This window comes from Tupaia chinensis, unplaced genomic scaffold, assembly GCF_000334495.1.
Source record: "Tupaia chinensis unplaced genomic scaffold, TupChi_1.0 Scaffold141517_1, whole genome shotgun sequence".
In the NCBI taxonomy this organism is placed as follows: Eukaryota; Metazoa; Chordata; class Mammalia; order Scandentia; family Tupaiidae; genus Tupaia; species Tupaia belangeri.
Window position 1 is genome coordinate 2,116,093 of NW_006201378.1, and position 23,865 is coordinate 2,139,957.

The window sequence follows — 23,865 nt, forward strand, 5'->3', positions numbered from 1 at the left end:
CCTAAGGACTTCATAGTGTGTCAGGAACACAGACACAGACATGATTTTTTTCTTATTTGTTTCTTTTGGCTATAGGGCATGTATATTTTGCAAAAAAGAGGTAGAGAGAGGGAAAGTGAGAAATCATCCCCCAGGGCGAGGGGGGATGGCCATATTGCAATTCCTCCTCCTCCATTCTCCTGTTAGGATTTTGGGCTCACACACACACACATAGCTGGCATGATTTTCAAGCTGTTGGATCTGAGACTCAAACCAGGATCATGTGGAAATCCAGTGCCTTAACCACCAGTCATATGGGAATCCAGTGTCTTAACTATTATGCCACCTGCTGGCCTCAAAGATAAATATTTTTAATGAAAAAGGCTAAAAGGAAGTCAAGGGCCTGTACCAACTTGGATGTGGAGTTGGGGGGATTCTTTGTCAGAGTGGAGGGGTTCGGGAAAAGGCTTTCTGGAAGAGAATTTTGGGGAAACAATGTGGGTGAGGACTGAAGGATAGTCTAAAGAGGTTATAATTCATGCCCAAAATAAAGCACCACAAATTCTTGACCAAGAGATTTATGAAAGGAGAACTCATGAAAGGGAGCCCTCTGTGTCCTGGGCTCAGAGGATGGGGAGAGGGAATGCAAGAAGTGCCACTGTGGAAGGAGACCCAGCGACGCCATGCAGATTCGAACTGAGTTAGTTTCAATTGAGACATGAATGTCATAGGTTCTGGGAACACCTAGCCCATGGCATTGATAGAAACTAGGCATTGATTAGATACGGCTGTAAAGGAGAGAGAACTGAAATGCCTCCCAGGCTTCTAACTGTTTACAAAAGAGACTAGAGAGAGGAACAGACCAGCCTTGGAGTTTGAAATAAGAGTTCAATGAGGACCTGCTGATTTTTAAGAAATTTACGCGAATGAATAGAGCAAATTTGTTGACCAGCACCATGAAGGTCTATGTGGTACAGAAGTAAGTGCATAGATACTAGGTGGTGAATGCCACGCGGCAAGATGGTGTAAAGAGAAGAGTCACGAAGCAGAATCCTTAAGGATGAGGTGGAGTAGCCCGTAGTCAGCAGTAGGTAACCATGGAAGGAGTTTATGATGAAAAGTCAGAGAGGAAGATTTACACCGAGTCTTCAGGGAACCAGCAGAGGAGCATGGACTGGGCGATGGATCGGATGCTGCTAGGAAATCAGCAGAGTGAGAGCTGAGAAAAGCCTTTGATGGGACAATCAGGTCATTAGACATTTCTGAGGAAGTGGTTTTAATGGAACTGGGGCAGAAGCCAGAATGCAGTAAGTAAAGTTGAGGAAATGGAAGTTTATGTGTCCAATTTGTCAGTGAAGAGGAGAGGTAGGTTAGGAAAGGTGAGTTCTCTGGGGGCACAAGGCAATGTGACGATTTACAGAAAGTGATGCTCAAATGACATTGGCGAGACACCCAAAGAAGAGAGGATCTCTTTCATCTAAAGGAAATACCATATTAGCAGTCAGCTGTGTGCTCAGCCTTGAAATATACTTTAAACACAGGAAATAATTAGTGTACACAGGTGGTTTGAATTCATGGGGAAAACAGTTTTTGTTTTCTTTCCGCAGGGTGATTGTGCTCACCAGAGAAAGAGAAAGACACAGAGAAGGAGAGAGGGAAAGTGAGAAATCACTCTCCAGGGGGGTATGATCACACTGCAATTTCTTTTCCATTCTTTTCTCAGGACTCTGGGCATGCATGCTTGCACACATGCCCAGCATGTTTATCAAGCCTCCAGGTCCAAGACTCTTGCAGTTGACCATGTGGGATCCAGCTACCTTAACTACCATGCCACTGGCTGGCTTGAAGCATGTTTCCTTTCTTTTTTAATTTTGTTTGCTTTGTGTTTTTTAGAAATATTTCTTTCTTTTAAAAGATGCATTTATTTATTTATTTGCTTACTTACTTATTGGGTCATCAGAAAAGTCATGGCACATTTTTTGCATAGAAAAACACATCATGACTTTTCTGACAATCCAATATTTATTTATTTATTTATGCATGCATACATACATACATGCATGCAGTAGGGCATATGCATTCACCAGAGAGACAGAGAGCAGGAGAGAGAGAAAGTGAAAAAGCACTGGATCCAGGACTTGAACTGCACAGTTGGCCATGTGGGATCCAGCTACCTCATCCACCACACCACATGGCTGATCCAGAAGGACATTTTTGATATCAAACAGTGTGTGTTTAAATCCTGTCTCTGCCACTTGCTAATGGTGTCACCATGGATAAGTTACTTAATCTCTCTGGGTGTCTTCAAAATGAGGATGGTAGTAATAATTCTAAACTCATAGAGTTTTATGAATATTAAATAAGAATATTACATGGCATACATTTAGCATTTAGCTAATAGTAACAAAGATGTTTAATTTTTTTCTTGGAAGACCTGCATTGGGGAAAATAAAAATAGAGTAGTCTCAAAGTTTGATAATTTTGGAATTTGGGAGAGATGTCTCAAGACACTACTGAGGGGTGCTTATAGGGGAGGACACAGACCAGATGGGAAATAAATGGCTCTTTGATAGTTTTTGCCCAGTCAAAACATTTCAACTGCTTAATTGTTTTTGAAAAGAACAAATCTAGATGAACTTGCCAAAAAGAATTTTTTTTCTTTTTAAAATAGAAATAACGTAATAGAAAAAAATACCTATTGCATTTTCATTCATTGAAATAAAATAAATTACAGTGAAATGTGCAGGTCTTAAATGTAGAACTCAGTGAGTTTCTACAGATGTTTATTTTTATAATTTTCTACCCTGCAATCTCACCAACATTTTAAATTCTCATTCTTCTTAATTTAGCCATTCTAGTGAAAATGAGATGGCATCTAATTAAAGTTTTAATTTTCATTTCCTGGATGATTAATGATGTTCTTATTGTCAATTTGTACCTTTTTTTTTTTTTTTGTCAAGAGAAATTTCAACTTTCATTCCCATTTTTATTGGATTATTTATCTTATTTTTGTCTTGTAGAAACTTTCTTTCCCCTGCATTCAAATCTTTTGTTGGATGTGTATTTTAAATATTTCCCTTCATTTTGTGGCTTGCCTTTTCATTTTTGGAAATATGTTTTTGATGAGCAGAAGTCTCAAATTTTAATTTTTAGTTTCCATTCTGTCACATTGATCTATTTTATTTATTTGAATAGTTCTTAGTCTGGGGCAATCATGTCCCCTACTGGACACTTGGCAATGTCTTGAGACATTTCAGGTTGTCATAATTTGGGGAGGGGTAATATTAGCATCTAGAAGATAGAAGCTAGCAATACTGCCAAAATATCCTACAATGCACAGATAGCCTCCAACAAAAAAGAGTTGTCTGGCCCCAAATATCAACAGTGTTTAAGTCATGAGACTCTTGCAGATTCTTACACCAATATCATACTGTCCTGATTACTCTAATAAGTCTCAAAATCTGATAGTATGAGTCCTTCAACTCTGTTCTTTTGTCAAGATTGTTTTGGCTCTTCTAGGTCCTGCATTTGCACAGATATTTTAGAATCTTGTCAGTGTCTCCAAAGAGTGAACTTTTCTTTGAATTACATTGATTTTAACTGAGGCTGCCTTTAATGTATATGTCAGTTTGGAGAGAATTAACAATATTGAGACTTCTGACTCATCACAGTATATTGTTATTTTTTGAAGTGTTTTATGATTACTAAAAGAAATATTTGTATTTTCAATGTAGTGATTCTATAGTGCCCTTGAGATGTTTACTAATGTTTGCTAATTATGCTTTTCAATTGTTCATTGCTAGTCTATGGAAATACAATTGATAGGTACATATTTCGCCAGCATCCTGGACTTCATAAATGCCACCATTCCAGGATTTGTTTTGTACCTTTCTTAGGTTTTCTATGTAAATAGTTGTGTGATCTGAGAATAAATATAGGATAAACGTCTTCATTTTCAATGTTAGTGCTCATTCCTTCTCTTGTTTGTCTAACATCACTGGCAAGGATCTCCTCTATAATGTTAAATGTAAATGGTAAGAATTGACATCCTTGTCTTTTACCTAATCTTAGAGCGACCATGTTAAATATTTCACTAATAATATTGATATAAACTTTAAGGTTTTATGTAAATACCCTTTATTAAATTGAGGAAATTCCCTTTCATTCCTAATTTGCTGAGTCTTTTTGTTTAGTCATAACTGGGTGATTATCAATTTTCTCATGTCTGGATATTATAAATTTTTTCTACTTTTATCTATTGACAGATCCCTTGATATGTATTGATAAACAGAAAGGTCTGATAGATATCTAATAGATCCCTTGATTGATTTTTGAATGTCAAATTAACTTTGGATTCCTGGAATAAATTCCATTTGTTCATGAATAGACTGTACTTTTTAATGCATTTTTGGATTTGTATTGTTAATATTTTGCTAAAATTTTGAAAATATTGGCCTGTAATTTTTGTATTTTGGTAATATTTTTGCTATCAGAGTTATGCAGCCCTCAAAAATAAGTAGGAAAGTATATTCTATCGCTCTCTGTTTTCCAAGTTTGTGTATGATATGTGTTATTCCTTCTTTTAGTATTTAGTGAAGTTTACCAGTTCAACAATTTATACAAGATATTTTCTTTGTGGGAATGTTTGTATTAACAAAATCTTTTTAATATATAATAGAACTACTTAGATTTTATGTTTCTTCTTGTTTTAATTTTGGTAGGTGTGTTTTGCAATAGATTTGTCCATTTCATAAAAGCTATAGAATTTATTGGCATACGTTTACATTATTTTCCTTTTACTGTCTTTTGTATCTAAAATGATTCTCTTTTTTATTTCTAATATTCATAGTATGTATGTTTTCTTTGGGGGTGTGTGTGTATGTGTGTGTGTGTGTGTGTACACATGTGTGTCATCAGTTTTGCTAGAGGTTTGTTCATTTTATTACTCTCTTAAGAGAACCAATATTTATTTGGTTTTGTAATTTTTCTCTGTTGTATATTTTCTATTTCACTGATTTCTACTATTATTATTTCTTTCCTTCTTCTAATTCAGATTTAATTTATTCTTCTTCTCCAAGCTTTTTAAAGTGGAAACTTAGATTGTTCTTTCTAAGTCTTTATTCTTTTCTAATATAGCACTTAATTCTTTAAATACTGTTTTAGCTGCATCAAATACATCTTAACATACCATATTTTTATTATCATTCAGTTCTAAATAATTTCCAGTTTCCCCTGTGATTTGTTCTTTGATCTATGATTTATGCAGATGTATGGTATGGGCTTTGCTAGATATCTTATCATTTTTGAGAGATCACACTCTATAATTTCAATATTTTGAAATTTACTGCTTTGCTTTTTGTTCAGTATTGTATCTTTTTTTGGTGAATGTTCCATGTGTACCTGAAAAATACATGTTCTGACATTTTATGGAGTACAGTTCTAGCGAAATGAGCTAGTAAAATGTAGGTGAAAGTACCGTTCAAATGTTACGCAAATATTCTCTATCTTTACTGATATTTTTGTCTAGTTGCTTTAACTAAAAAGGATTATTAAGGTCTCAAACTGTGGTTGTAGACTGATCTATTTCCCATATGTCAGTCTCAGTCAGTTTTTTCTTTATGCCCTTCGAAGCCCTGTTATTAGGTACATACATATTTATTATTATTGGCTATTCCTGATGAATCTACCATTTTATAGTTAAAAAAAATACTCTTCTTTTTCCCTCTGGTCATATTTATTATCTTAAAGTCTACCATGCTGGTGCTCATATAGCCCTACAACTTTCCATTGCTTCCACTTTGCATGATATATTAGTTTGTATTTTTAAAACTGTCATCCTATGAGTTTATAGTTAAAGTTCTTCTCTTATAGACAGCATATACTTGGGATTTGATTTCTTTTCCCCCAGAGTTGTAATTTTGGGCAGCAGCTGAAATCTAAGCTCAGTTCAGAGGTCACCACATTTTTACACAGATTTTGGGCTTTCTCTCCTATGACTCCATTCTTCTGTGCTGTCCTTCCACCCACACCGTAGTCAGTCAGGCCCTGAATCTCAGCCTTTAACACACTAACTTAGACCACAGCTCTGCTTGTGCTCTTACTGCCCTGTACTGCGTGGGATAGAGAGAACACTCAGAAGCCCACTTACATGCAGATCTTTTTCAATAAATACTATCAAGTATTTTTTCTTATGATTTTCATAACTTTCTCTAGCTTACTTTATTGAAAAAATATAGTATATGGGCCAGCAGGTGTCATGGTGGTTAAAGTGCTAGACTCCCACATGGCCGACTGCGACTTGAGTCCCAGACTTCACAGTTTGCTTTCTCACTTTTCCTTTCTCTTTCTCTCTATCTCTCTCTCATAAACACACATTCCCTATAGTAAATTTTATATAATGATAATGATAATAAAATGAAATGTTTTTAAAAATTCTTAGAGTATATTATGAAAAAATATATAGACTGAAATTAGTCAGTGGCCCAGGGGTTGGAGACTCCTGTGTTAATTGACTATTTATATTATTAGTAAGGTTTCTGATTGACAGTAGGCTTTTAGTAGATGTTGGGAAGTCAGAAGTTACATGTGAGAGGCCAGATGGTCGTGCAAAGGTAATGCAACTAAAGTCACATGGAAAGATCCCTGGTTCATGTCCAGAGCCTCCCTGTGCACCCTGGATGCATATTTGTTTATCTGGGTAGGCTTAGGTTGGGGGTAGAATGTGGCAGGAGTGCCCAGTTAGGAATGCCATCTCTCCCTCTTTTTCTATCTCTCTCTCTCATGAAATAAATAAGCTTAAAAAATAAGTTATACATGTATTTTTTGGCTGCATGGAGTGACAGCCTTGCTAAAGGCCAACTGCATAGGGAGTTCAGTACTATCTGTTTCAGGTATCTGGGAGCGGGTGGTGTCTTAGAATATATTCCCTACGAATAAGGGGGAGAGTTCTAAGCTTTGCACAACAGTACTTCTTTAAAAAAATTGCTATAGGGGGCATGCAGTTGTCAGAGAATGGGAGAGGGAGGGAGGGAGAGTCAGAGACAGAGAGAGATGGAAAAAGTGAAAAATCACACCTGAAGGGGATGGTCATGCCACAATCCCTTCTCCATTCTCTTCTTAGAATTTTGGGCATGCTTGCACATGCACCCAGCATGTGTTTCGAGAAACCAAGTCTAGGATGCAAACCACATAGTCAGCCATGTGGAGTCAAGCCATCGGCTTTCCCGTGAAAAACTTATTCCAAGATGAGATTTATTCCCCTGGCTACAGAGCCTTCAATTATGATCTTCTTGCCCTACTGGAGATTCACAAAGATTTCCTATGCTCTTTCTAAAAATTTCTTTTCTGCTTATTCAAAGAATCTATTTTAAGTCTCCTTAAGAGTACTGACGGAGTTTACATATGATCCTATGAGAACTGTGTGACTGTGTGTGGTGATTCTTAGATTCTTAGACTACAAGTACTCAAAGTGACAGCTGAAGCTGTGACATAAATTTAGAGTGAACTGTGTCATCGAAGGTCCATCTGGCTATGCCAAAAAGGCTCCCTTTGGTCTGCTTTTTACTGCAACACTGCTGATTCTAAGACTTTCTAAGTCACACATCACAAGAATTGCCTTACTATCTATATTTGTGCTGGAAATTAATATAACTAGCACGAAATGTAGCAATTTAATCCTTGACATTCATAATTTCTGAAAGTTATTTTTTTAAATTCAACTTGGTGACAGCTTTGCCTGTAATTTTTTTTTTTTTTTCCAAAAAGACACAAAATAGAAGAGCCCAGTATTAGTGAACTGGATGCGAAATGTCGACATAAGCAGAGAGTGTTGACAGAAACGGAGAGAAGTATGAAGACCCACATTGGCTAGAATTAAACAAAAATAGTCTCTCTAAAAAGAGGCTTTTTCTGTTGTTTTTAAAATGCTCTCCCCAAATATGTTTATCCTGAAAAATGAGTCATTCATCTAATAACATTCACTGGACATCTGTGATGAAGGCCATTGTCCTTGTCCTCGTGGAGCTTGCTGTGCAGCCCATACGTTTTGGCAGAATTTGATTTTCTGAAGGACATATTTAAAGAGATCTAAAGTATTTCTAAAACTCTTCTTTTCAAAAACTGCTTTATAGGTCAACGTGTAAAATATATCTTAAAGAAAAGACAGTAACATTGTGTTGCAGTGTGTGATTTAGATTGGAAATTAAGGAAAGGAGAGAGACTTAAAAACTAGGAAAGAGGACCAGCCAGTGGTGTAGTAGTTGAGGCAACTGGATGCCACATGGCCAACTGGTTGGACTGAGTCCCAGTTCTGGTGGCTTGGGGAACATGCTGGGAGTGTAAGTGTACCTAAAGTCCCAAAGAGGGAGAAGTAATTGTATTGTGGCCCTCTCCCATGTGGAGATACTTTCTCTCTCTCTCTCTCTCTTTCTCTCTCTCTCTGAAGTGCAAGAATCCTCTGGCAAATTATATTTAAAAAAAAAGAAAAAATTAGGACAGAAAAGATGAATATTAAGGGAAAGTTATCATTATTTGTCTTCCATGTTACAGAGGTTAATTGATCAATATCAATGCATATGTTTTAAGACAGATGATTAACCTGCTCTTAATATAAAATTATGTACTCATTAATCTTCAGAGATTAAATCAGTAAAAATAAGAATTTTTTTAAGATGAGGGATAAATATTATATAAACATATATACATTTAAACATAAAATACAATATAATGTAGGATATATAAAACTTATTAAATACTATATGTAGTATAGCCACTTTGAAACACAGTTTGGAAATTCCACAAAAGGTTACACGTAGTTATCAAATGAGCAAGTTACTCTACTATGAGATAAATAAAAATATATGTTTACATAAAAACTTACATAAGAATGTTCATAGAGGATTATTCATAATAGCCCCAAAGTGAGAGCAACCTAAATGTATTATATATCAACTGATGAATGAATAAACTGTGGTCTATCTAACCAGTGAAATATTATCTAGTCATAAAAGAGATGAAGTTCTGATATATGCTATACCATGGGTGAGCCTTGAAACCATTATGTTAAGTGAAGAGAGCCAGCCACGAATTCCACATATTGTAGGATTCAATTTATATAACAGACAGAAAGTAGAGTAATAACTACCAGTTGGAAGAGTTGGAGAAAATGAAGACATGTTATCTAATGAGTATGGGATTTCTTCTGTGTGTGAAAAAAATGTTTGGAAATAGATTATGGAGATGGTTGTACAATCCTGAATATACTAAAACCATTGCATTGTGTACTTCAAATGAATGAACTGTAAAGCAATACCTTTTATCTCAATAAAGCTGCTAAAAATAAGATAGAAAAGTACTTAGCTTGGGACCAGCAGTTGGCGTAGTGGCTATGTCGCTGGACTCCCACGCAGTTGACCGTGGTTCACGTCCCGGACCCGGTAGCTTAAAACTCAACGCCGGGCACGTGTGCGTGTATGCCCAAGATCCCGAGAGGAGAATGGAGGAAAAGGGATTGTGGTGTGGCCATCCCCCCCAGGGGGTGATTTCTCGCTTTCTGTCTCTCTGTCTCTCTCTGTCTGTCTGGTGAGCACATGCGCCCTATAGCAAAAACCTCTCCAAAAAAAAAAAAACCAAGTACTTAGCTTTATGACATTTATAAATTGTATAAAGTAAAATGTATATGCATAAAGGAGATTTGAAAATGATTTTCAAGAAAAAATTAAGTTTCCATTGAGACTTTCAGTTCATAATGTCTCTTGGGTATCTCTAGGAAGAGAGTGAGGAAACTCTGAGCACTGTAGTTAATAATAATTGACCTTCCACAAGTACTTTCATCTTCCTTATCTCATTTAATACTGGCTATAATTTTGTGAGGAAGATAATATAATTAACGTTGTTTCAAAAAGAAGAAAAAGGCTTGATTGAGAGGTGACAGAGTGGTCAAGAACACCAGAAAACATGATGGAGTTGAGATTTAAACATAAAGATCTTCTGATTTCAAATTTTCCATGAGTTGCCATGTTATATTTTTAAAATAATCACAGTAGATTATCACAACCATGTGACAAATTTAATAATTCAGACAAATGTAAGACTAGCCAATAGTTTATTTTCAGACAGGGAGATAAGAACTTTGGTTTTAGCACTATTGTTTACTTTGTAGTCTCAGACAGTTATTGAAGGGCTTCATGCTCCATTTTCTCCTTTAAAAACAGGGAACTTGGGCCAATAGGTGGCATGCTAGTTAAAGCACTGGATTCCCACATGAGTGACCATGCCTCAGGTCCTTGATCCTGGGGCTTAAAAATCACACCAGGTGTGTGTGTGTGTGTGTGTGTGCACACGCATGCACACGTGTGTGCCCAAAATCTTGAGAGGCGGATTCAGGAGAAGGAATTGAGCAGTGGCTATCCCCTCTGGGGGCTTACTTCTCACTTTCACTCTCTGTCTCTCTCTGTCAAGTGTGCATGCCCTATGGCAAAAATACTAATAAACAACAAAGACAAAGCAAATAAACAAAAAACAAAGAACATGGAACGTAATGTCAGTGGGGTCACAAGTTTGCAGGATGGGATGGCCTTTGAAATGAGTAGCACTTTAAAGTTTTAAAAGGCTAACGTTAAAAAAAAAATCATCCTGAGCAGGCATTTTAGGCAAACGAAGATGAGCAAGTTTCTTAACCTAATGCATGAAGAGGAGTCTGGTTTCAATAGATCTTTCAATTTGTGCATTCAGGAGAGGTTCTTGTTATCATCTGCTTGCTTTAGGTTGTGAACAAAAAAACCTCAGGAGAATATGGAAATTGCTTTGTCTCTCAAGGATCTTATAAGCATATCATCTGAAAGAACTACAGTGGTATCTACTCAAATGGTGACAAATGCAAATGAAGTCTTTGAACCACTTTCCACTCAGATGGCTTGCTCTTTTTAAAGAGAGAAAACAGGTGTGTTGAAAACATGGGGTTTGAAGTCAGAAGATCTGGGTTTAGAGTTTGCATTTCAATTCTGTTTGTTCTCACTGTAGAAACCTAGGAAAGTTATGTATGTTCTTGAATCAAAATTCCTTCCTTTTCACAAGAGAGGCAATGATTACACTTGGACTGTTTCCTTCAGGGGGTTGTCCTGAGGGTCACTGAAGACAAATGCCAGTAAAGCTTGCCCTGCTGTAATGAACTCTGTGTAGCTTCTGGTGTTATTGCTTCTAAAGACAAGGTGATTGTATTATGTTTATCTTGTCTACATAACAAGTGCTATACAGATAAAGTAAATATTATACCTTCTCTTACGCAAATGTGAAGCTCAGTGATTATGAACATTGAGCCTTCCACAAAAGAATTTATTTTGCCTAAGGTTTCTTCATTGCTATATACATCTAAACCTTCTATGTTTGAGGATTTAAAACAAATAAATTGCTTTTCTCTTTATAAACATTTCTACAGTTGTCAGTTTATATTTAAAGGTTGGTGTCGGGTCAACAAAAAAACATTCAATCATTGGTTTTGCAAATCCTAACCTTCAGCAAAATCTCCTGGGTAATTCCAAAGAGGAGTGTAGTGGGAATGATCACATTCCCAGAGATGGCATTTAGAAAGATGTGGTCACCAAATCTGCACTTTTAATAAACATTCTAAGTGATTTCTATCACAGGTGGTCTGTGGATCAGACTTTGAGAAACAGTGATCTACTTGTGTGGAGCAATAGGATACTCTTTAGAGAATCTTTTTTTTTCCTCCACAACATCACAATAAGAAACACCTTAGTGACACATCTACTAGTGTTATAAGACAGGACTTATATATGCATTTCCAGCAAACAATAATGCATTTATAGTAGAGTTTTGCCCCACTGATTAGGTAGCCATATCCTTGGAAATGGGAAATCAGAATCCTCACATGTGAATAAGGTCTACAGTGTCAGCAAAATCAAGAAAAGGTATTTCTTTGGGGGTTGCTCATTTAGGCATCCTTAAACTCTTCCTCTGTTTCAACTTTGTCTTAGGGATTAGGAAATGTGTGATGGTGGAATGTCTGACTTCAGCTGAAGTAGAGATGCAGAGATTCAGCAGTTATTCTATGGGGCAGGTGGATAGGAGAGATGGGAGCAGAATGGTGGGAGTCAGAAAACACTTCACATCAAAGCAACTTGAGTTTAATAATTTGCACCGCCTCATCAAATATTAAACAGTCAAATATTGAACAGCAGTTTCCTGCCAGGAGAACACTTAGGGAATATGCAGTCTGGTTTAGAAGCATTTTATTCTATCCTCAGGCCCAGTCTCTTAGACAAATAATCACTAGGACAAGAAATATTTATTGTTCAACTACTATGAGTTGGGCACCATGCTCCATTACAGTATGCAGAAAATACCAGGGAATAAGATAGACTCTCTGCTCTCATTCCAGCATGAGAAACACAACCACAGACAAATAACATAATTCCTAATATTGATGTTACTGCCTTGCCAGAGACAGTCATCAATGTCTGTCAGGCCTACTCATTCAGGGAGATGTGGTTTGCAGAGATTTTCTGAATCACTTGTGCACTGCAGGGACCAATCCCTACTAAATAACTACCATTCCAAAGAAGCCTAACAGCCCAAACAAATGTTGCTAGCCAGGATAATGACTTATAGTTTATATGGTATAATGAATACAGTAATAAATTAATTACCACATTAACTAATTGCCCTTCCTCTTATTCCCGATCTCTAAATGTTGCAGGATATGAGGGCTCAGTCATTGTTCTCCTTCTTTTCATATATTTTAGTCCTTTTTTATATGAAATTCCATTGGCATGTTAATGATTTATAAAGTTGTTTATTTCATTTCAAGCACTCTCTGAACCATAGGCTCAGATATAACTCACCCTAACTAACCTGTGCAGAACTGAGACCAACCTCTCCCACTAGTAACCTGTGCAGACCTGAGACTAGCCTTCTATCCTAGTAAATCTGTGTAGAACTGAGATGAACCTCCCACTCTAACCAAGTTGTGTAGAACTGAGACCAACCTCCCACTCAAATAGACATTGTGTTAATTATTCTTTAATGGAATTGTAGAATTCAGCAGTGAAGCCTGGGCTTTTCTTTGTTGAGAGACTACTTACTACTCATCCAATCTTGTCACTTATTATTGGCCTAGTCAGGCTTTCTCTTTCTCTCTGTTTCTCTAAAAGAGCTTTTGTATTTCTGTGGTAGCTGTTGTAAAGCTCAATATTTTTGTTTCTGATTTTATTTATCTGGATCTTTTATGTTTTCTTAGATAGTCTAGCTAGGGTTTGCCAATTTCGTTTATCCTCTCAAAAAGCCAGTCAACATTCCCAGTGCCAGAATCATAGATATGGGCACATGCATGCCCAGTGTGTACAGGTTGACTTGGGAACTGAATCCTGATCTTCAGTATGGCTTCAGCAGTGTGGAGTGGTGTGTGGCCACTGTACCACCATGGCTGGGCCTGTAACAGTCAATTTTAAGCTGAAAAAAAACCCAAAAACCTCCATTTCCAATGAACTTATCTTCAATCATATGCAAAACTCTACATTTTAAACAACCCCCCCACCCCTGCTACTTAATGATATAACTGGCACAAGTTATATTTATTCATTTTGTGTATTTCAAAGTATATATTTTGGTTACAGTTATTTTTAATACTTTCTTCTTTTAATTTTAGAATTAAAAGTGTTTTACTCTTTGCTATTACAGTGATATAGTGTTCTGTATTTGTTTCTTTATTTACCTCGACGAAGGAATTTCATAATGTCTTATACTCTTGTATTCTTGTTTAATGTCTTTTTGTTTCTACTTGAAGAATTTCCTTTATGATTTCTCGTAAGACCGGTCTAGTAGTGATGAAACCTTCAGTTTTGATTTGTCTAAGAAAGTCTTTCATTTCTGAAGGACAGTTTTGCTAAATATAGTATTCTTTGTGGGGCAGTTTGCTCCATCACTTTGAATATATCATTCCATTCCCTTCCGGCCCATAAGATTTCTGTTAAAAAACCTGACTTATAGTCTTATTAGAAGGTGAAAGGTGACCCCTTATACGGGACGAGTTACTCTCTCTTGCTACTTTCAAAATTCTGTTTTTTTGACTTTATATAAGTTGATCAGAATGTGTTTGGTATGTATTTCTGAGGAGGATATCTTATTCGGATTGTTTGAACTCCTTTGACCTGAGTGTCCATTTTCTCCAGATTTGGGAAGTTATTATTTATTTATTTATGTATTGCCAGAGGATATGTGCACTCATCATTACCAGAGAAAGAGAGAGGGAGAGGGAGAGGGAGAAATCACCTCCCAATGGAATGTGGTCATGCCGTGCCACAGTTCCTCTTTTTCATGTCTCCATCCTATTGGGATTTGGGGGATGTGCACACATACACACACACACACACACACACACACACACACACAACACACACACCCAGCAGGCTTTGCAAGCTTACAGGGCCAGGATTGAAACTGTGGTCAGCCATGGGATATCTGGCTTTCTTAAATACTAGGTTATGGGGCTATCCCTCAGCCATTATTTTTTCAAATAAGCTTTTGGGTTCTTTCTCTCTTCCTCTGGAACTTCTGCAATGCACATAACAGACTGCTTGATGATGTCTCATAAGCTCCTTAAACTTTCTTCACTTTTTAATTCTTTTTTCTTTTTGTTCCTCTGAATGACTGATTTCCAGGGACCTTGTCTTTGAGACCACTCATCTTTTCTTCTGCTTGATCTAGTCTGCTGTCAAACCTGTCTAATAAATTATTTATTTATTGTCTTCTTCAGCTCCATAATTTCTGGGTGGCACCTTTTTTTTTTATATGTTCTATCTCTTTATTGAAATTGTACTTTGTTTATTCATTATTTTCTGGACTTTGGGTGGGCATTTTTATATGGTTATTTCTAATTCTGCCAAATAAATCGTATAACTCCATTTCATTAGGGATGATTTCCAAAGATTTGCCTTATTCCTTTGCTTAAGACATTTCTGCCTAATTTTTTATTTTCCTTGACTTTCTATGGTGGTGTCTGCATATTAGACAAAGAAGGCACCTCTCTCACCTTCACGGCCTGGCCCTTATAATGAGAAGACAGCTACCAATCAACTGGCCAGAGATTCTGAAGGCCTTGATCAACGTTTTTTCATCCTAGAGAGAAGGAGACACCTGTGTTCTATGGTGAGCCAGGAGTGGAAGTTATGGCATCGACTAGTCTAAGTAGCAAAGTCTGTTCTTCTCAGGTAACTAGATCCTCCTGGGCACATCAGGGCTCCCAGACTAGGAAGACAGATGCCAGTTCTTCGGTCTGACCTTGAGAAGTTAGGGTGCTGGGTACATATGTGAACTCTTTCCTTCCACAGGGGGAGGCTGAGAGATGAGGTGTTTTTTTTTTTTTTTTTTTTTTTTTTGGATTGAACACTCTATGGTGAGCAGAGAGAAGGATCTGTCATGTCTTTTAGCCCAAGCTGTAGTCTCCATTCTCCTCCAGGTGACTAGACTCTCCAGATCTTTCAGAGTTCCAAAACAAACAAGTCAGAAGCCAGACTTTTGGGGAGTTCTCTTGGAAAAGTTGAGTGCTGGAGCCATCACAACTCAATGGAAGTAAATGGCTGTGAAGAATGGATGCAATTGCAGAGAGGGGGTAGGGAGGCTCCTAGGGAATCAGGAAAACCCCTCTAAGTAACTCCTTTCCTTCAGGAATAAGAGAGAGGTGCTTTCTTTCTGATCACATGGTACTGGGGTAGGGTACATATTCTTATTAGACTTTCTCTACCATCTTCAGTAATTTTGGCCTTATGATTGTCTGTAGTGCAGAAAATGTTAGTTTCTGGATTCTCAAAAGGAATTGCTGAATTGGGTTGGGGGGAGTGGGGAGGGTTCATGGTTTCCTATGTTACCATCTCGGTGATATCACTCTAAAATTTTTTTTAAAGTTTTTTTTTTTTTTTTTTTTTACTGTTGAAATGTTCAATCATAAATACCAAATTTAATAAAGAATTTGGGTAATTCTAACATAAATGTAAGGATAAATAGTAAAAATTGCCCTATTTGCCCTCTTGTTGTGATTGTAGATAATAAAAGTGGTTTTTAAAAGTATGTCCATTTGAAACTAAAATAATAGTGTAACTGCAGAGTCTAACATCACAAATGGTACCCTAGACAGTTAGCAATGTTCATTGAAAAGTCACAGCATGACAATTACTGTGGTATAATAAAAATAAATGAGTGCACATTGCCCTTCCATGTGAGAAGGTCATAATTTAATCAGGAAGTAGAGACAAACTCAAAAGATAGAAAATAAATACAACTACTCTAAATGAAACTATGAGGGAAAAAAATGGCAAGTGGAAAAGTCTCACAATGGGAACTTTCCAGTAGTTAAAAATCATACAATAAAAAAAAAAAAAAAGAGAAGGCAAGAACTAGATTTTTTTAAGTTCATGGTTTTAAAAAATAAAATCATCCAATAATAAAATGGAGGTCCTAGGCAGGAAATTCTATGGCTGAAAACTACTCTCTTAACTGTTTGGATTAGAAGGATGCTGAAGGTTCTTTCCAGTTCACATACTGATGGGCTTTTGAGACTGCTATGCAGATCTTTATGAAACGAAATGCACTGTGATCCCATTCATGTTTCAGGGAGGCCTTTCCTGAGTGGAAAAATAAGGGTGAATTCAGAGGAGATGTGATTTGGGAGAGGGAACTGAAGTGCATTTCAGGGCAATCATCCATACATAAGGATCTGAGAAAGTGGTAGAAAAAGCAGCATGTGAAGATTTTTGACAGAGTTTTCATGATGAGATGAGAGATTTTTACTGAACATAATTAAGCTTTAGGGAAGTAAGAAACAGAATGCAAAGGAGTATTTTGTGAAGAATCTTGATAAATGTAGATTGGACTGAACTAGTGGTTGGAAACAACTAGAAAACTATGACCAGGGAACGGCTGCCATTAGGTGACATGGGCTTGGTGTAAGCCAAGAGCCATCACAGCTGAATGCAAGTAAGTGGCTGTGAAGGATGGATGCAAATGTGGAGTGGGGAGTAAGGAGGCTCAGAGGGGATCAGGAAAAAGCCCATTTTAATTTGTTTTTATTGATCTCTTTGAAAATAAGGGAAACAAATTTTCTCACTGCAAATGTTATGACAATGCACGGGGAGGTCCTAGTTATAAAGAATAACAAAACTGGGTCTGTAAAAGAGCCTCTTCATAAGACAGGGGTTGGGAACAGATGGTGGGTGAGAAAAGGTCTATAAAAGGAAATACACAGAGAAAGGAAACGCACCAGATATTAATGATTAACTCTGGTAAATTCTGAATGCTGTGCCATTAAAGAGGCCTTCTAAGACCTCCATTAAAAAATGCTACCCCTTTCTTCAACTATGAGTCACTATCAGATAAAACTCTTTTCATAGCACTTATAACTTGAAGAAATTAACTTGTATGTTTGTTTATTTTTTGTTTTAAAATTATTTTACTTTTTTATATTTAAAGAATTTACATTTAATCCCTGTACATCTTTACAGAATACAACATAGAGAAAAGCTTTTAACAGATGCAAGAATACAGGTAGCTGGGGCAAATGGGTCATGTAATGGCATACCACAACTGCATGAAAAGAGAACAGATACTAGTGTTACAGCTCTTTTAGAATTTGTCTAACCAGTGTTTCAGTTTTTACCAGAAAGCCTTCCTCCCACAAAAAAAGAACAGATACTGCCAATCTTATCAAATTAATGGTAAACATCATGATACAGTGTTCTTTGTTGAAAACAATGAACATGGTATTATCCTTTGGTTATCACATAGTGGATGCATACTTTGAAAATCCATACTAGAAAGATTACAACAATTAAAAATGAATAAGAAATTATAAAATAAAATAGAAAAAAAGAAATACTAACAAACAAAAAATAGAATGGAGACAAAGCGAGATGCAGTGGTTTGGCTAACAGTAGAATGAAGTACTGGGTAGAATATAGCGAAGGGACTCTCCTGGGGAAAAGTGCTCAGATGCCACCACTTCCCTCCACATCGTCTCTTCTTCCATATACCCATCTAGGTGGGAGGAATTTCCATGAGAGTCTGTCATTTTGATTGCTATCTTTCTCTGGACATTTTCACCTTCATCTTATCACATCTTTCTGGTTTATGTTAGAATTATTTATATAGAGACAAAAGCATGAGCTCCAGAATCCCCCCGGAATATTTACAAAGTAAGTAAATGATTTCCCCTCTGTTGGGGATAGCTGAGGGTCTCATCTTCTTGATAGTCCAGGATGCTGTGGCGTGTGATGCAGAGCCAGAAAGATGGCCTGTTGAGAGGGGTATTTGTAATCTAGACTGCACATCCACTCTCTGCACAGCAGTCATACGTATATTCATTGCAGGTCAAGTAGACACAAAGAAAGTGTCCGGATTTGAGTAATTTTATTCATTCTGCTTCTCAAAGAGAGATGCTCACCAGTATGGAATTCCAAAAAAGGCTGTGGGCGGAGGCCACTGGAGGTAGTATTAGAAAGAGAGGGTGTTGGGCAGGAGAGGGGAAACTGAGCCATGTTTTCCAAGTTAGGAAAGAATCGATAGGAAAGACTACTCCAGGGAGCTCAACAGAACTGAAGAATGCCCATTTGAATGGCCAGTTTTAAGAGTTGTAACATCCCACCAAGACAGCATTTCCATATTGCTCAGTCAAGTAAGGAACCTTCTTTCTCCTCCACATCCTCTCTTCCTACCCAAACACTGAAGGAACCAGCATTAGGAAGAGTGAAGGGGAGAGGCTGTGTGTGACAGTAGATCCCATGCCCTGAACTATCTTCCCCCATAATCCCCCAGTGCTTCATGATTAGCTTTTATAGAGAGAAAGGAAGAAAGAAGTTTTGAATAGAAAAGGCAATTGAAGTTTGAAAAGAATCATATGTCTGAGTTATTTTAAGTACTCATGCCTTCACAGGCTAACCCATACTAGCCTGAGCATGTTCAGTTCCACACCTGTGGGGATGGGGATGGTTCCCAAGCACAGGAGGGTAAGAATGTGTAAGATGTTTGCATATTTATATCCTAATATTGCAAGCTTCCTTAATGATCGCAAAAGTAGTCATACATGTTTTAGCTGATCCTTTAACACCATTTAAAATGGCTTCTGGATTACTTCAAGAAATTTAGAGGATAGAGATTTACCACTCCTTAGTACTGGCTGGGAGAGTTCCACCAAGAGTGGGACCCAGGAATGAAATGTGGCTATTTGGATTGGAGCTGAAAGAGCAATCACAGTGGATAAAGAAGACAGAGTGCCCATTACCCGGACCCAGGAGCACTGTGGATGGGATTTTGATTTTTTTAAATTAATTAATTTATTTTTCATTTCATTTTCTTTTATACATTCAATCACATTATTACTTATCTTACAAAATGGATATTTCAACAGGTGAACATCTCTCCCCAACACAATTGACAAAACCACAAAACATCCTCAACAGACAATACCACACCTCCCTGTGACATCAATACTTTGCCTCCCTATGTTTCTTCTAAATGTCCTTCCTCAGACCCTCCTCTTGCACGTATACTATATCTGATATTTACATCTATATACTGTGTTTCTATATCCTTTGGTGAATTAGTTTCAGTCATAGAGTGCGAACACTCGGTATATATTAAGCGGGAACATACAACGCCTCTCCTTCATAGCCTGGTTTGCTTCACTCAGCAGTAAGACTTCCATATTCATCTACTTCCTGTCAAAAGCCAGGGTTTTGTTGTTTTTTTCGGGCTTTTTATGACAGAGAGTACACAGGAGGGAGGTAGGGAAGGAGAAAGAGAGAGAGAGAGAGATAGAAAAATAGAGAGAGGGAAGTATTTTTGACAGTCTTGCTATATTATAATCCTCTTGCCCCAACCTCCCAGTTAGGATCACAAGCATGTGCTACCACACCCAGTCTGTTTAGGGTGGGCCAAGAATTGAACTCAGGCCTCCCATGTGGCCCATGCTTCATACAGAGATGCCTCCTGCTTGTGCCAACATGACCATGATGGAATTTCAATTTTTCTTTTAAAGACACATTTATTCAGTGCCATGATCAGGCTGACATTAGCAATCAACAACATGGGCACACGCACACATGCACACACACAACAACAACAACAAAACTACATTAAAACCCTTTCTTGGAATGCTTTATACGCTCTACAAAATTGAAACTAAAATAATCTGTTATATAATTAGTTACAAATATAGTCCTTGAGTTTTGAGTTCTCATCTGTTGTAACCTGTAGCTTGTCTGTGACTTCTCTGACCCCTCTCTCCCACTAACCTTTGTTTTCTGGCAGTAATTAAAACTTTCTGCCTCTGTCCTAACTTCTGCTGCTGTTGGAACAGCCATAGCCATCTCGGCTTCATGATTTGGCAAAATATTGGCCTCCATCACAATAGAGGCCAGACCTTCTGCCTGCAAAGTTTCTTCCCTTCATGGGTGCAAAATTTGAAGATTGATAGTTATAGCTGCCAAAATCATTGTAGCTTCCACCACCTTCAAAACTGCTTCCGTCATTACCAAATGCATTATAGCCATCCCCACTTCTTATTATTATTTATTTTTTATTGTTATTCATACATCATTTAGATTGTGAAGAGACTTCACCCAGCATGATATACACCTCAGTCCAGCCCAGTTGAGACCACCACATACAACCTCATCAACAAAAAATAAACCTTATCTGTGTCCCACAAGTGTCTTACCTCTCCATTCCCCCCCCCACACACAAACTTTCCTACACTCTTCCCCTCTCACACTCTCTTTCCACTTTGTCTCCAGTGTCCATTACAATTTTAATACTTTCATATTTTCCAGTCTTTCAGTCTCTACCATAGAGTGCAGACATTCGGTATGGTAAGTGGAGACATGCAATGTCTCTCTTTCATAGCCTGACCTGCTAAACTCAACAACAAATCTTCCGTATTCGTCCAATTTCTATTAAATTCCAGGGCCCACTTCTATCAAATCCACCACCACCACAGCTACCACCAAAGCCACCACAATCACTGAAGTTCCCTCCATGGCCAAAGTTGTCATTACCACCAAAACCGCCTCTGCACCCACCACTGAAGTTTCCAGAACCACTTTTACCTCTTAGGTTGAAGGGAGAGAATAGGGTGATACTGCCCCATGCCACAATCTTGAAAAGACATTGAAAAGTTGACGCCAGGGACCAGCAGATGATGTAATGGTTATGTTGCTGGAATCCCACATAGTTGACTGTGGCTCAAGTCCTGGACCTGGTGGCTTACACTCATGCCGTGTGTGTGTGTGTGTGTGTGTGTGCCCAAAATACTGAGCGAAGAATGAAGGAGAAGGGATTGTGGTGGCCAACCCCGCTGGGGCGGGGGGTTATTTCTTACTTTCTGTCTCTTTGTCTCCCTCTGTCTTTATAGTGAGCAAATGTGCCCCATAGCAAAAACCTCTCTTAAAAAAAAAAAAAGTCTGAGGCCAACAGATGGCATGGAGTGATCACATTGGATCCCACATGACTAACTCTGTGGTTCAAGTCCTAGACCTAGTGGCTAGAAACTCACACTGGGTGTGTGTGTGTGTGTGCGTGGAAGAGAAGGGATGGTGGAGCGGCCATCCTCCTCGGGGCTTGATTTCTCATGTTCCTCTTCTTTCTCTGTGTGATGAGTGCATGTACCTTATAGTAAAAACTAAAACAACAACAATAACAAAAACATGGAAAAGTATTCCCTAGAGACTTTCGAGGGAGCATGGCCCTGCTAACACCCCTTGATTTTGGACTTCCGACCTCTAGAACTCAGAGCATTTCTGTTGCTTTAAAACACTCAAATTGTGATACTTCATTACGGCAGCCCCAGGAGACTAGAACAACTTATCCTTTAAAATATAAGTGGTGGGGAACAGCAGATGGCATAATGGTTACATTATTGAACTCCCACATGGTCAACCGTGGTTCAGGTCCTGGACCCAGAGGCTTGAAACACACTGGGTGCATGTGTGTGTGTGCTCAAAAATCACAAGAGAGGAGTGGAGGAGAAGGGACTGCACTGCAGCATGGCCATCCCCCCCGGGGGGTGATTGCTTGCTTTCTGTCTCTCTGTCTCTCTCTCTCTGTTTCTGGAAAACACATGCACCCTATAACAAATGTCTCTCTTTCTCTCTCTCTCTCTCTCTCTATATATATATATACACACACACACACACATGCATATATATCTGTGTGTATATATATATGTATGTGTGTATATATATACATATATGTGTGTATGTATGTGTGTGTGTGTGTGTATTTTTTTTAAAGCTTACTCTAGAAGATCGGGCTGACAGGATGTGATTCACATGCCTAACCTTAGCATCTCACATGTTCAGGATTCAGGTGTCATGCAATAAGAAGTACAAATCATATCTTTTTTTGTCAAAAAATTGTAAACATAGAAAAAGAATCCTGAATCTTAAGACCTTAATGCTCTCTTTTATTTCTAAGAAAGCTGAGAAGAGAGTTAAAGGTAGAAGAGAAGAAAGAGACAGGAGGAGAAAGAGAGAATGGGAGTGGGAAAGAGAGAGAGCAGAATAAAATGCTTATAACAATTAAGCAAAATGAGAACACGTGACCTGATGATATCTTTAAGAAAAGAAATTATAAAAATTTTTTTTTTGCTATGTATGTATGCAAATGTGCATTTTATTTATCAAGAATATGGGTACATAGAAATTTAAAAATTAATAGCATACTAAAATAAAATTAGGGCTCAATATTAATACTTAATTGTTCTCCCAGCTATCGACACATTCATCAAAAATGTATTAAACATCTATTATATGTTCTATGTGTTATTTTCAGAATCCACAAAGATAAAAGGAAAAAAAAAGACAAGAGTCAAGAAAAGAGGGACCAGCAGTTAGTGTAATGGCTATGTCGCTGGACTCCCATGTAGTTGACTGCGGTTCGAGTCCTGGACCCTGGAGGAGTCCAGCCCAGTGGGGTCCCAGGATCTGTTTGAGCCCTCAACCTTTGAGCACAGCTTTGGTCGGCTCAGCACGTTGGCAAGGTCGCTGCTGTACGCCCTCTCCCCTTCCCCCCTGACCTATGAGCAAAGCTTGGGTCAACTCAGCATGTTGGCCTGGCTGCTTGCTGTATGCTCCAGAGACTGCGGTAGCCTTGCTGGGAAGCGACACCCCTCTGACTCCCTGATATACTACTATAAAAGAATTACATAGCTCTCATACATATTGAGTATGTGATAAGATTTCCTGAAAGTCCCCCAACCTTTGCCCTGACCACCTACTGTTAATTACAATGCTTCATCCTTGTGGTCACAATGGAGGGTGTGCTGAAGTTCCATCTAGGCAGAAATCTTCTTGACCTTTGGAAGGCCCTTCAAGACACATTTAACATAAGCTTAAAAATAACCTTTTCTTTACATAAAATAAGATTAGGCTGAAACTGGCCCAGGACACCCCCGCCCTCACCAAGTGAACAATATGTTCACCCCTTTGGAATAGATAGATATATTAGGATACCTTGAATTAAGTTTTAGATCCCTGTAAAATAATGTAAGTATCATTCTTTATTGAGATCCATAAGAACTAATACCTATACTTGAGATTTTCTTTTCTTAGCATCATACTAAGTAATCACAAGATGGCTGCCGCTGAGCATTGGCTGATAATTAACTCTGCTTGCTGGAGGCTGTTTCCTGAAACTGCATTCCTTGAAGTTCCCTTAAACCTGCCTATATCAATCAAGCAATTGCTGAACTGTAATAGACCCACCCTTAATCCAACCCTGAATGGAATCTATGTTTCCTATTGTTAAAACTTTATGAGCTGATAATTAGAACACATAGCCACTCACCCGTTTACTTGCATGTATCACATTTTCAATAAAAAGGCA

At 37.9% G+C, this 23,865-nt stretch overlaps 1 protein-coding gene and 1 non-coding gene across 3 annotated transcripts in view; one reads left to right on the plus strand and one right to left on the minus strand.

Moving 5' to 3' along the window:
- DLGAP2 (DLG associated protein 2) overlaps positions 1-23,865 on the minus strand; it is a 498,047-nt gene that overhangs the window by 93,007 nt on the left and 381,175 nt on the right. The gene's annotated exons all lie outside the window — the stretch shown is intronic.
- On the plus strand, positions 17,595-17,656 carry LOC114005063 (U7 small nuclear RNA). The gene has a single exon (XR_003546985.1). It is a non-coding gene; the product is annotated as a U7 small nuclear RNA (small nuclear RNA).